Source organism: Cnephaeus nilssonii, assembly GCF_951640355.1.
Source record: "Cnephaeus nilssonii genome assembly, chromosome: 23".
NCBI lineage: Eukaryota > Metazoa > Chordata > Mammalia > Chiroptera > Vespertilionidae > Cnephaeus > Cnephaeus nilssonii.
In genome coordinates, this window is record NC_137094.1 from 8534867 (window position 1) to 8549557 (window position 14691).

General features: G+C 36.0%; 1 protein-coding gene across 1 annotated transcript in view; it reads left to right on the top strand.

Moving 5' to 3' along the window:
• The window catches only part of BRINP3 (BMP/retinoic acid inducible neural specific 3), a gene marked incomplete at both ends in the record, with an annotated part of 223916 nt that overhangs the window by 8745 nt on the left and 200480 nt on the right, over positions 1–14691 (top strand). The gene's annotated exons all lie outside the window — the stretch shown is intronic.

The following is a 14691-nucleotide window of genomic DNA, read 5'->3' on the forward strand; positions in this document are numbered from 1 at the left end:
TAGAGAACTTTGCATACATTTAATAAAATCATCAGAAAGAAACAATCATATGTACTCTATATGTGTGTGTGTATATACAGGCATACACACACACACACACACACACACACACATATTTTGCAGATAAGTCTATAAAAGTTTCAAGATAAAGCTTTTCTATTTCATCTTCATCATCTTTACTGACGTTTTCATAGACATTGTGTCTTAGGATTGAACACTGTACAGATTTGGGCATCACACAGAATAGTGTTTCTTGATACTGCACAAAGGTACTGTATCTAAATAGGTGCATTTGCACTGATCTTAAATTTCCCACGAGGTGCTTCGGTCTTCCTAGTTTTGGTGACCCACAGAGGTGCACAGGGATTCTGGGGAGGAGGACATGATTTCCTGAAGTGTCCTGAGGATAAGGGTCGGCTCTGGGCAGCAGGAGAGGTGACGTCACCACAGGGAGTACTTGCCCTGAGGCATTAAAATGTGACCTGTGGCACCTTAGCTCTGGCTGACACATTTTACTTTCCCAGATGAACAGATGGGGGAATTTTTAAAAAAGGCGGGAGCTGGCGGGTAAACACCTGCTGCCAATTTGGGGTACTGAACTTGTGCTTATAAAAGAGATGCATAACTTTTTTGCCCTTTATTTTAGTATCACGATTAGGATTTCACAGTGAAACGCTTGAATTGGCCCCAAGAACCTGTTGACTGAAATGTTCTCCCAAGTCTAGATTTTACTATTGATATGAAACGATCCTCGTTATTAAATCCACAGGTTGTCGTTCTGTCTGGAGAAAAAATGCAAACCTTTCTCTCTCTGCTTTGACTGTTGCTGTGAGCGTTGTTCCAGCAGCCAATCACGTCTTAGGACAGCGGCAAAGATGGAACAGTCATTTGGAGATACACTATGCAAACCAACATATGATTTATCTGTCATACAGTTTAGAAACAAGTGCAATTTTAAAAAATTGCCATATTGAAAACCTAGCCAGCGCTGTTAGGTGACATTAGAGGTTAGATTGATGTGATGTTAAACTAAGAGTTATTGGGCTCTCTGTAGGCTCCGGGGAGCCTCAAGGAGTGGTTGTTTTCAAACTGGATGGTATAATTAGCTCCTGGTTGGATGAAACATAATTACATTTTACAACCAATCCCAACATTTATGATCCTATGCCCAGAATTGACACACCATTAGTAGCTTTGGGAATTGCTAAAATCATCTTATCTATGGATTTATGTAAGCGGTATTGGCAAATAGCCTTGCATGAAAATTTAGCCAAAATGAAATCTGTGTATTGAATGTGATGCACACACTCAGTAGAATGTCCTTTAGACGAAAGGAATTCATCTTGTTTTTTTAAAAGCAAGTTAATGATTTACAGGGACTTAGCGTTCTTCTAAACGTATCAGTGAGGGTTATTTTAGTTGACACTACATAAACTAAACTCAGAAACAGTTTATGTGAATGCCAGAAAAGTCACAAAGTTAATGGATTGTGAAAACCTTGATGAATTCTAAACCAAGGTTTTAAAATTCTAAGGCCTAGAGTATAAGGTGGAAATTTCTTATAAAAGAAACCATCTGTTAGGAATAAGAAATATATACAAAGAAGATATACTAGGTTATCTGGTAAACTCATATGATAATGCGGTTTTGTTTTATTGTTCTTTCCTCAGTTTGTTCTAAAACTAATAAAATGTATAGATCTCAGACGTTCTTATTAAAAGGAATTATTATTACTAGTTTTAAAAATCCATGCCCTTGGGGTGGTAAACAACAGTACATTATAAAGATGATGTACTTAAAGTTACACCTGAAACCTGCATAATTTCATTAACCAATGTCACCCCAATACATCCAATGAAAAATAAATTAAAAATAAAAGAAAATCAATGCCCTTTTCAGACTTTTCACTGGATATACAATATTGTTGCAACTATATTTGATAGGATTTTTTATGACTTAAAAATATTTAAAAACCTCTTAATGGATATTTGCAAAATATGTATTTGCCTGACATCAGTATTTTAGGAATCTTTTTGGTAGGGAGTAAACTTTGTAGAGTGTACAGATTATGAACATGTTGCACAGTAAATTACAATTTAACTTTAGAAATAAGGTACAGTTATTGAAAAGAAAGTGAGAATGATGAATGATGGAACATACTTTTCTGAAATAAAATGGTACATACTTCTTGAGGATTAGAAAATAGAGTTCAGGGTAAGCAAATGTGATCACCAAAAATTGTTAAACATAATTTAAATAGCTATATATTATATGTACTTGACTTGTACACTGAACTACATGCCAAGATATTATACTATATAATAAAAGCCTAATATGCTAAGTGTCGGATCGGCCGTTCAACCAATCAAAGTGTAATATACTAAGGATATGCTAAGGCCGCTCAACCACTTATCAATGATGTGCACTGACCACCAGGAGGCAGACACTCCGACTGGGTTAGCTTGCTGCTGGGGTCTGGCTGATCCGGACTGAGTGAGAAGGGCTGGACATGTCCTGGAGCCCTCCCAGGCTGGCCCTGATCATGCACTGGTGGGTCCCTTGGCCTGGCCTGCACCCTCTCGCAATCTGGGACGTCTCGGGGGATGTTGGAGAGCTGGTTTCAGCCCAATCCCTAAGGCCAGGCCAAGGGATCCCACTGGTGCATGAATTTGTGCACTGGGCCTCTAGTTTTAAATATAATATAATACTGTATTTACATTATTATCTTATGGATGGGAATATATTTTCTTTCTGAAAGCAATTTAAAAATATTTTTATTCATTTTTAGAGAAAGAGAGAGAGAGAGAGAAAGAGAGAGAGAGAGAGAGCAGGGTGGTGGAGAAACATCAATGTGAGAGTGAACCATCAAAGCCCACAATCCACCTGGGCAAGTGCCCTGACCCAGAATCAAATCAGCAATGTTTTGGTGCATGGGACGATGCCCAACCAACTGAGCCACACTGGCTAGGGCCTGAGAGCAATTTTTGATGCTTCTCTTAAAACAGCCAGTTATAAAATCTAGACCTGATTTTCAGCTATTAGAAAGACTTGAACATATTTTATAGCTGCATCTTTAATGACCAGAATAGTTGATAGAACCGTCTTTTACACATTTTGTGTCATCTTTATAAAGTGTACTATGACTTTATTTTTATGTTTTAGGAAATATAACAAAGTTTAAATTTTTCTTCAACTTCCATTTCTTTTATTACATGTGGGAGAAATTGCAAGATTGTCTGCAGGGCCATTAGGTACCGTCTTTGGCAGGTGTGGTGTTACCCTGAAGGTGTCCCTGTCATTAGCTTGGAGAACAATTACAATATTTGTTGCTGTGGTGACTGAAGTCACCAACAATAACCCAAAGGCAATTTGACAAGCAGCTGTAGAGTCGAAAGGAAAAGATGCTTGAGTCATACACAAATCTCAGGAAGCCTTTACAATCTTAAGGAAAGATCTAAACTCTAGGGGGTTAGGCACTGTGGACTAGAATGAAGCTCAGAGGAAATGCAGACACAGAATAATTAAATGTTAGTAGAAAATAATCTTAACTGTTTAATATGTATTTTTACTTTGCTCTATTTTAGAAGAGGATAAGAGAGATTGGTCCTCAAAATTCATTATGTAGGAATTCATTAAAACTTGTGACTCAAGAAATAAACTACTTACAAATATGGAATACATGCAAGAATAAGCAGAGAAATGGTTGAAAGTGGTTATATATGGGGTTGAGATTGTGGGATGGGCATTGGGAGACCCTGAACAACTTTTATGAAATCCAACACGTAGTTACTAATTGATGCTTCATTGTCAAGTATTTATTACATGAACCCAATTAATAATTTTTAAACCAGGAGAGTTCTTGACTCTTTCCCCTCGGGACACAGGGAAGCTGACTGCAAGTGCATTGCTCAGAGGTGCTTGCGCTCTGCACTTCCTTTCTGCCCCCACCTCCCGTGTTGATGTTATGGCCTAGTTGGCACTGATTTTGGCTAAATAAACAGAGGAGTGACATTTCTATAGATATTTTCATTTCCAAATGGAGGAACTAAAAGCAAATGGTTGATTTAAGTTCCTCCTGATATGAGTGTAAACCCCAAGGTTTTCACTGTTACATAAAATGCAATTTCCTGCCGGGCCTGCTGACTCAGTGGTTGAGCTTTGACCCATGAACCAGGAGGTCCTGGTTCGATTCCAGGTCAGGGCATGTGCCCAGGTTGCAGGATAGATCCCCAGTGTGGGGTGTGCAGGAGGCAGCCAATCCATGATTCACTCTCATCATTGATGTTTCTCTCTCTCTCTCTCTCTCTCTCTCTCTCTCTCTCTCTCTCTCTCTCTCTCTCCCTTCCTCTCTGAAATCAATAAAAATATATTTAAAAAGAAAAGAAAAAACTACAGTTTCCTGTATCTTACGAGGTCCACCATGAGTAAGATGGGTCAGCATCTATCCACGAAGCCCTATTGAGTGGCTGGGGGCTCATGGGGCCTCAGGTGAGCAATGCAGCATGTATTTCTCCCCTGTTTGCCTTTCTCATCAGCTGCTTATTCTTCCTTTTTTTTTTTTTTTTAATTAAATAGGGGACTTGATCCAACATTGCAGTGCCTGCATAGATTGTTCTCCCTTTCCCAAAGGACATCAAACCCATTGCTGCATTGTTTTGTCATTTCTTACAGGAGAGGGGAGTGTGCATAGAAAGCATAATTTTGTTTTGTAAAAATCATGTAGCTAATGAGATGCATGGATGGGATTATACCCATGTCTGGCCATGCTGATCTGCAGCAAATAAATTGACCTCAGTATTTTAGTTGGGCAAAGGACATTTGGATGTCAATCATAAAGGGAGCATTTATATACCCGTGTTCTTAGTAGTGATAGTTACTAATAATTACTGAATTTTAACAGTCACAATTATATTAACAATGAAATGTATGCATGCAAATATGCATGATCTTGTAACAGAGAAACCTACACCTGAAACCTATATGTTCGTGTTGGCCAATGTCACCCCAATCAATTTAATAACAAAAAAAGAAATACATTCATGCAATTTACTGCATTGTTGGTCTTAACAGGTAAAATTTTGAAACTATAAACTGATGGCAGAAAAGATTTCAATAAAAACATCTTCAAAATTCATGCAATTATGTTATCAAATAGGTTCAATTTTCATCTCTCTGGAAATGGTTAGAGATAGTACGGCAAACAAGTTATGATCATTTTTCTCTTATTTATCTTAAGACTGTGACCTTTAAAGGAGAATGTATTGAATCTTTTTTATATTAACCAGACAGTATATCTCTCTCATGCATCATTATTTTAGTTTAGTTTTTCCCATTTCCATGTAAACAAATCATTTAAAAAAAAAACTGTGTTAAAAAAAAGTTAAAGTGTTCATGACAAATACTGAGCATTTCTCTCATTTTTGTGATAAGGCCTTAAGATCATGCTAAATAAAATTAGAATGAAATAAAAATAATTGCTATTGTTTCTAGCTCCTTACAGATGAAGGAAACACAAATACCTATTTAAAGTGGAAAAATTTCAGTTGCTAAACAAAATACATCATCTTCCTTTAATTCCTTTTTTCAACTTAAAATGTGTTTTTTTATATTTAATACTTAGGGAAAATACTTCAAAGCCAAGCACCAGTGAAGGACCAACAGACGCTTGTTCAAAGAGACCCCCAGAGCAGCCAGATATGACATGTACTCACGCTGTTATGTTTAGACCCGGACTCTCTTATCTCATCCCATTTAAGATGTCAGAGAAATATTGGCAAACAAGTCCTGACACATGCCCTTAATCGTTTCCTTGCAGTGGTGTGCAGAATGCTGGAAATAATCAGAAACAAATTGTATCTCTCTGAGCAAAAGGCACACTCTGCATGCACTTAGATACAGCAATTGAAGACGATTTTACTTCCATCCGAAATGAATACATGTCTGCAGATATTGTAGGCAGTGAATTTGGCCAGTTCATGTGAAAGAAAGAACTGATATTGTAGAGTCACCAAAAGGGGGGAAATTTATTCATAAAACTTACGTTGATCAGAAAATAAAATATTGTTTATAAATTGACAGATTTACCTGCTATGAAACTCTTTAATATGCAGGGAACTTGTAATAAATTCCATAAGGTGATTAAAAGCAGAAAGAATAAAGCTCAAAAGTGTTACTAGGCAGGTACTTCCAAATGATCATCCTAAATTACTAGTGATACTTTTCAATCTATAAATCAGATAGTGGACTGCAGTTTGCAAACTTATTTCCTTGAATTTTAATATCCATTATGCTTTTTACTGTGTTCTTATAGTTTATGAAGTCAGTATGAATTACAAAGTGAATTATAACCTTCTGTTTTCTCTGACAAAACTAAATATCCCACATACAAATAGATAAACCTGTGGACATAAATTTCACAGTTTTTAAGCTTGCTCGTATGCAAATAAATGTAAAGTTATGGAGAAAAAACTAAAATTGCTAAAATTAAAATCTTTCATTTGAAAACATTGTGACCAGCTTTTAGCATTCATTGTGATTTGACTTGAGAACAATAAAATATTATTGGGGCCTGCTCACATTTGAAAAGCAGTTATGTTGAAGCAATCCTCAGTCAATTAGGTCCCATTCAGCTTTCAAGCCATTATACACAAAGACCACTTGTAACCAAGGCATAGCAAAGAAATTTGTAATTTATCAAAGGGTGATTAAGTTTTATATCAGTCCAGCTTCATTTATCACTCTCCTTGGACTATCACCATTCCTTTAAATGTAGACAATTGAATGTAATTTAAAAAATTAGTACTTTGCTCTGTTGAAATTGATCTAATTTTGACCTCCACTGCCTAAAGAAGGAATCCATTGTAAGAATTTCATTAAACTGCCCAGTCATTCCCAATTTTACTTAACAAAATTGACCATAGGTATTTTCTTTTATCAATTATTAAAAACTTTTTATCTTTATGATTCTAGTTTTATGGGACATAAATATATTATCCATGTCTTTATTCAAAGTATATTGAAACAATTGTTCTCTCACTCTCAGTTCAATAAGCAATATTTAAAGGCAGATGAATAGAAAAAGAAAACCAACATTTTTATTATTAATAAATTATGTAACTATATTAAGAAAAACACAGTCTACATGTAAATTATTGGGATTAATAAGTAAGTTTTGTAAATTTTCTAGATAAAAAGACAGTATTCAAAACCAATCATGCTTATGTACACCAGCAACAAACAAAAAGAAAATAAAATATAAAGAGAATGATGGAATTCATTACAGCCTAATACTTAGACACATATATAAATATTAAAGTACCTAGAGATAATGGGATACAAATTTTGCAACTCCTCCAAATTGTGTTTAAAAAGCATTTAAAATACCAAGAAGATATAGAAAAACCATAATATCTCTACATAACTAGAAAACATTTCAAAAAATTTAATTTGCTCTGAGTCAAATTAAGAAACGTGGAGCCTAAAAAAAACATTTGAAATTCATTGTTGCAGCCTGAGTGTTCAAACACCACACTTCCTGTTTGTGAACATCTTGACCCTTCTTAAATCCAGAAGTGAGTAAGGTTATGTAGTTAGTTTTCATAGGTTCTTATCATATGCATAGTTGATTTTTACAAAGTTTAAAACTGTAGATTTAGAAGCTTTAAAATTTTGTAATTTAAGCACATTTTTTTAAAAACAAATATATCTAGTTATGTTCAGTTGGTAATAAAGTGGGTGCGAAAGATATGATATCTGTTTACTCAGCAAAGGTAAAAGGTGGTAAAAGCTTTATTTCAGGGCTTAGTAAAGTTATATTTAAGGGCTCTGCAAGCATAGTGGCCCTTAACACAAAATCGATAATTTTCATAACTAAGAGTCATATACACTGTTATATCTTGTTATTAATCAAGTAGAGTTATTAATTTCTACTTGTTAGATTTATAGACTATTATGACTGTTTTTTAAGTTCCATCATGGATGGGAAGTTAAATAGGCATTAAAATCTAATATTGAGGAAAAACAAGAAAATATCATTACTTTTTATATCTCTCTAGCTCTATTTACTATAGTCTCTTGGAAGCATAGCCACCCAATTATACTGATGTATATCCCTAACACTTAGATTTTTATTTCTAACATTATAGCCTCTGCAAGGAACTTGGGTTCCTCAGGAAATCACTGATTCCTGTATGGATTAGTATTCAAAGCATAGGGCCTAGCACAAATAAATAAAATATATGAACAAGTAGGAAAAAGAAAAAGGAGAAAGATCTATATAATAAAAGCCTAAGCAAGCATTATGGCAGACCAGTCGCTATGAAGCACACTGACCACCAGGGGCACACACTCAATGTAGGAGCTGCCTCCTGGTGGTCAGTGCGCTCCCACAAGGGGAGTGCCGCTCAGCCAGAAGCTGGGCTCATGGCTGGCCAGCACAGCGGTGGTGGTGGGAGCCTCTCGACTGCCAGCTTAGGTAAGGAGCGAGGGGTGCCAGACTGCGAGAGGGATGTGCAACTGCTGGCTTAGGCCTGCTCCCCAGGAGCGGGCCTTAGCCAGCAGGCCAACATCTCCCAAGGGTCCTGGACTGCAAGAGGGCACAGGCTGGGCTGAGAGCCCCGCCCCCCCGCCCCCCAGTGCACGAATTTTGTGCACTGGGCCTCTAGTTTATGTGTAATAAAAACATACAGGAGATTTCAAACTCATAAGTAACTTGGGAATTGCTAATTAACCTTTTGCACTCGGATGTCGAGTGTGACTCGACACGGTTAGTATTGAGATTAAAATTACTCTTTGAATGTATCAATAATTTGAAATATAAAAAAATCCAAATAAATAAGTTTGTATGAAAAGAAACTCCAGTTTTTTATTCTACTGCCGCGCTTTGTAAAATCTGGGGTATTTAAAAAATTAAATCCCGAGTAGAATAAAGGAATCAAGAAAAAAGCAAGCGAGTGCAAAGGGTTAAATCCACGATTAGATGCCCTTTCTTCACCCATAAATGGACGAACATGAAAAAGCTTGACATAAAGAAGAGTTGGCAAGGATCTAGAGCAAATGGAACTCTCACTCACTTCCGTGGGCAGTTGCTGGAGTGTGAAGGTGCCATAGGAAAGAGCTCCCTCCCCCTAAGTAATTTGAATATTAAAATTAAAGGTCCAGTCCACAGGGGTGGCTCGGTGGTTGAGCATCACAATTCGATTCCCTGGTCAGGGCACATGCCCTGGTTACGAGCTCGAACCCCAGTGTGGGGTGTGCAGGAGGCAGCCGATCCATGAGTCTCCCTCATCATTGATGTTTCTATCTCTCTCTCCCTTCCTCTCTGAGATCAATAAAAATATATGTTTTTAAAAATATGAAAGGACCGTATTGAGGATCAAAATATCAGCGCCAGGGTGAGGAAGAGGATGTTGGCAGAAGGGGCCTTGTTCTGTAATCGCAGTTCCTCACTTTCCCATCTGCACCTGGGAGGTGCTTTCCTTCTATGAGGTGCTGGCTGCCTCGTAGGACCCTTGGCTCCTATCTCTCTCGCTGTCTGTTCCTCATATGTGCTTCTCGCTGTGGCAGTATGACCTGAATGTGCCTTGACTTGCGTAATTTAAAAGAGTAGCATGGAAAGGGACCATGCTGAATATAAACACCAATTAACATTTGTTGAACGACTGGGGAAAAAACACAGTCATGTGTGTGTTTTTTCTAGTGGACAGAATCCCCAACTTTTTCTTGTTTGCATGGGAACAGGGACCTTCTGGAGAGCAGTGGGAAATATATCCAATTAGGAAGTTGGAGATTCCATTTCAATTTCGGCCAGATCTTATATGTGTTTTTTTTTTTTCTTTTCATTTTTTTGTCTGAATTGCCCTGTAGCTATGAAAACCATTTTCTCATTTCTCTAGTAGTCAGGAACTGATTTGATGATTGAATGCATTAGGAAACTCGGCTTTATTAGTATAATTATGGAACTGTGCATAACCTGGGGATATTTTCCTCTTTCAAAGAAAACAGTATCTCTAGGAGACTAACAGATAAGCATACAATGAGTTTCAGTAGTAAATATTTGTGAAATATGGAAAGCTGAAAACTTTGGGATGTTAGTGTAAGAATTGTCATTGAAATACTTTTATCTTATCCTTATTGACTATTTTTCTCTAAAATGTAAAACGTAAAATGTGGTACAAATAAGTTTTGATTTTTTAAACAGTAGTAAAGGAAATGCAATAATTAAGACAGGCAGAAAAAGTAAAGAATTCAACATAATAAAATTACATGTATTAATTATTGTATTATTTTCCATACAAACAACGTAAACCTACTTTTGCCCTGTCCTGTACACACACACACACACACACACACACACACACAAGCTCCAAGTGATATGTGATTATATGAAACTTAAAAGATTCTCTTATACAAGAGGAAAATAATACAATAACTAATAAATAGTAATACAAGAGTAAACTCGGTGTTTTGCATACTCACAACTGTAAACCTACTTTTGCCCCACCTTATATATGTCTATAAATAATTTCTATTTCTATTTAAAAGTCACAGCACTCATTTCTTTATATGGTGTGGTTCCAATTGTTTCTGCATTTTTTGGGGGCGTGGGGACTTCTCTCAAAACACATATATAATAGCTACTAATAATAAGAAATCTGTTTTGTGACAATACAGATGTATCTTTTTTTTAATATATATTTTATTGACTTTTTACAGAGAGGAAAGGAGAGGGACAGAGAGCCAGAAACATCGATGAGAGAGAAACATCGACCAGCTGCCTCTTGCACACCCCCCACCGGGGATGTGCCCGCAACCAATGTACATGCCCTTGACCAGAATCGAACCTGGGACCCTTCAGTCCGCAGACCGACGCTCTATCCACTGAGCCAAACCGGTTTCAGCAATACAGATGTATCTTGAGGGCATTATGCTAAGTGAAATAAATCAGACAAAGACCAACACTGTATGATCTCACTTATATGTGGAATCTAAAAAAGAAGAGAGACCAGATTGGTGGTTACCAGAACAGACGCTGGGGTGGGGGTTTGAGGAAAGTGGTTAAAAGGTACAACTTAGAGATATACAATGAACAGGTGTTGGGGATGGAATGTACAACCTGATGATGGTAGTTAGCAACACTATAAGGGCTATTTAAAGTTGCTAAGAGAGCAGACTGGAAAAGTTCCCATCATAAGAGGATCAAGTGCTTGCTTATCAGGGCAGGAAGGGCAGTACTAGAGGATTAAATTTATAGCATATATTTTATGGTTCGACACTTAACTGAAGAAAGGCAAATCAAAAGCAAAATGCTAGTATTAGTAACTTTCGGGAGTCAGTGTTGAAAGACCTAATTTAGAGATCAGAAATGACAAGGAACATCAAATGAAAAGCAATAACATCTGTGTGCTTCTGTTGAAAATGTATAAAAACAGCCCAGCCAGTGTTGCTCAGTGGTTGAGCATTGACCTGTGAACCAGGAGGTCATGGTTTGATTCCTGGTCAGGGCACATGCCTGGGTTTCTGGCTTGATCCCCAGTAGGGGGTTGCAGGAGGCAGCTGATCCATGATTCTCTCTCATCATTGACGTTTCTATCTCCCTTCCTCTCTGAAATCAATTTTTAAAAAATAAAAATAAAACAAAGGGCTACTGCTTTTTCTCTCAATTAGGATAACCTGGAAAGACCCAGTCTCCTCCATCCAATAATCACAACTATATCGTATCCATAACCAGTTTCTCTCAAACTCACTTCATCACTGAATTTCAAACTCTTTCAATCCTCTTGTGTGTGTTTTTTTTTCCTTTTTTCAGAAATCATTTGTGGCATGTGAGACTTTAAAGTGTTATTATAATAGTGTTTTGTGTGGGTTGATTAACTATGAGATTATTCATTTATTCATCTACATGGATATACTTTAATCAAAACAATTATTACTTTCTCAGACAATTCAAGACTTTATAATAATAAGTGTGTCTTCAATTATAGCTTCTAATTTAAGCTAAAACCAAATTTATCTGTTTAGGAGGAGAATTACATGGAATGAAAAAAAAAGGTAGCTAAGTTACTTCTAAATATGTAGTTTTTATCAGGAATTTTATTTAAGAGTTGGACATTCAGCGTTTAGAATTCCAATGAGGGAAGAACACAGTCAGAGATACAAATATGTAAGTTGTATATGCTTAAAAAAAAAGAAGAGGGAAAAAAAGAACTAAAAAGATACTATCAACTCTTAGACCATTTCATAGGTGACATGGAGAATTTTAAATTAAATTTGTTACTAAATTATATAAAAATGTTTTAGCATTGACAAACTATGCATTTTTCCACATTACCTTTTGTGCAAATGGTAAGTAAATCTGGTAAACAGATCCTATTTACAATTTTGTTCTTCATGGGCACAGATTTGAAGACAATTGTTCAAGCATTGATTTTCTTATAAAGTAGTTGCTTTTACATTTTAAAAATTCTGTTTGCATATATTTATTAGTAATTGCAATAAAATGTGAAAAAACTAATAATCTGTGTTCTAATACAAATACATTGGTTCAGTTCATCATGGATCTCAGTTGTTTGATATAGTTAAGTCCGATAAACTCCACTATTCAAGCACATTCTTCATTGTGCAGTTTTGTCATTGAAATTTTATAACCTTTAAAGTTGCAATTTAGTTTCCTTAAGAGTTTGCTAATAAGTGGGATGATAGGAACAAATGGAATTTTAGTCTGGCAGAATATTGTGAAAGCTGATATAATTCTTCATTCAAATAAATGGGCTTTTTATTGATAGTATATAGAATTTCATTTTATGCATTCAGTATATAAATTATGTTGTTGATTTTTTATTTTGAACAATATTGATCTGTAGATCAACTTAATAGAAAACCTGAATTATACTTACCTGAATTTTCCGTATGTTCCTGAGATAATTCTTTTGTAAGAGTGATCACTAAATTGGCTTTGAAAGAATTAATGTAGTTTAATTTTCCTTAGAGGTTTATTCTGGTTATGAAAGTCTGATTAAGTGTTTAAGAATTAAATAAATCAAGTAGTCTAGTCTGTTATAATTCCTGTGAGTTACCCACCTGTGGACTGGCAGCTCAATAATAAATAATTCCTCCCAAATTTTAAAACATAAAACTCTTACTATCCAGGAAATGCCAATGAAGTAAAAAGAAAATTTTAATTATTTTAATGTTTTAACTGTGCCTTCAATTAAAACCTGAAAATTAATAGTTGGCAAAATCATGGGCATTAAAAAATGCCATATATATATATATATATATATATATATATATATATATATATATATATGCCATATATATAATGGTAGAAATTGGTTTCAAGATAAAATAACTATAGTGTTTTGATGGAAAAATTTGAGAAAGTCTTCTTCCTTCATTTAAATGCATTTGTGTAATAACTAGAGGCCCAGTGCATGAAATTCATGCATGGGGGAGGGGAGGGTCCCCTCAGCCCAGTCTGCACCCTCTCTAATGCAGGACCCCTCGGGGGATGTCCGACTGCTGGTTTAAGCCTGATCCTGGGGATTGGGCCTAAACTGGCAGTTGGACATCCCTCTCATATTCTGGAACCACTGGCTTCTAACTGCTCACCTGCCTGCCTGCCTGATTGACCCTAACTGCCTCTGCCTGCCAGCCTGGTCGCCTCTTACTGCCTCCCGACCCCTGCTAGCCTGGTCGCCCCTTACTGCATCCCCTGCTGGCCTGGTTGCCACACACAGCCTGCTGTTCAGTAGTTTGGTCGTCCCTCACTACCCCCCATGCTGGCCTTGTCACAGCCATGCAGCTGTTTGGTCGTTACTGTTACTGTGATGGCATCCCAGACAATTTGCATATTCCTCTATTATTAGTATAGATGAGACAGAAGCTTTGGCACTTTCTGAATAAATGCTTGAAGTGCTTTGAAAATATCACTATAAAATATAAATTATTTATTATTATATTATTAATGCTGTTAATAAAAGCATTTATTGTAAAACATGCAGTAATTTTACAACCATTCCAAGATGTATTAGATAAATTACAGAGAATTCCTGCTACTTTTGATGGTCTATAAGTTATAAGTCACATAGAACTTACCTAAATTCTTATTCAAATACACAGCATATCTAGCAATAATTCTAGCTAAGAAAACCGTAGCTGTTCTTGATTTCAGTGAAGAATGCTTTCATGAAATGGATAATTTTTTTTTTACAAAACTACTAAAAATTAGATCTTATTTTGCAAGATAAAACCAAGACAATGGTAGAGCAATAATTTTTCTGAACATTTAGTTTTCTTAAAGATACATAGTTTAATCCCTGTAATATACAGCCACATAATGCAATTCAAGAACTACCATTACTACAATGGCCAGATAATGCTTTTTTTTTTCAATGTTTCATAACTTAAACAACATTTTACTTGTTTCAAAGAAATTTCACATACAAGATCTTCTTTGATCCCATTGATAATGTTTTGAAATGGACAAGCTCAAGTTTATGAATTTTTCATGCTTCTCTTTTACCATTTAGGAAAGTAAGAAAGTTAATATAGATACACGCGCACACACACACACACACACACACGTGCACACACACACACACAAACACACACACACAAGGACTGTCAGAACCCTAAACTCTTTTTTTTAATTTATTTTATTGTTTGAAGTATTACAAATAGTAGCACATATGT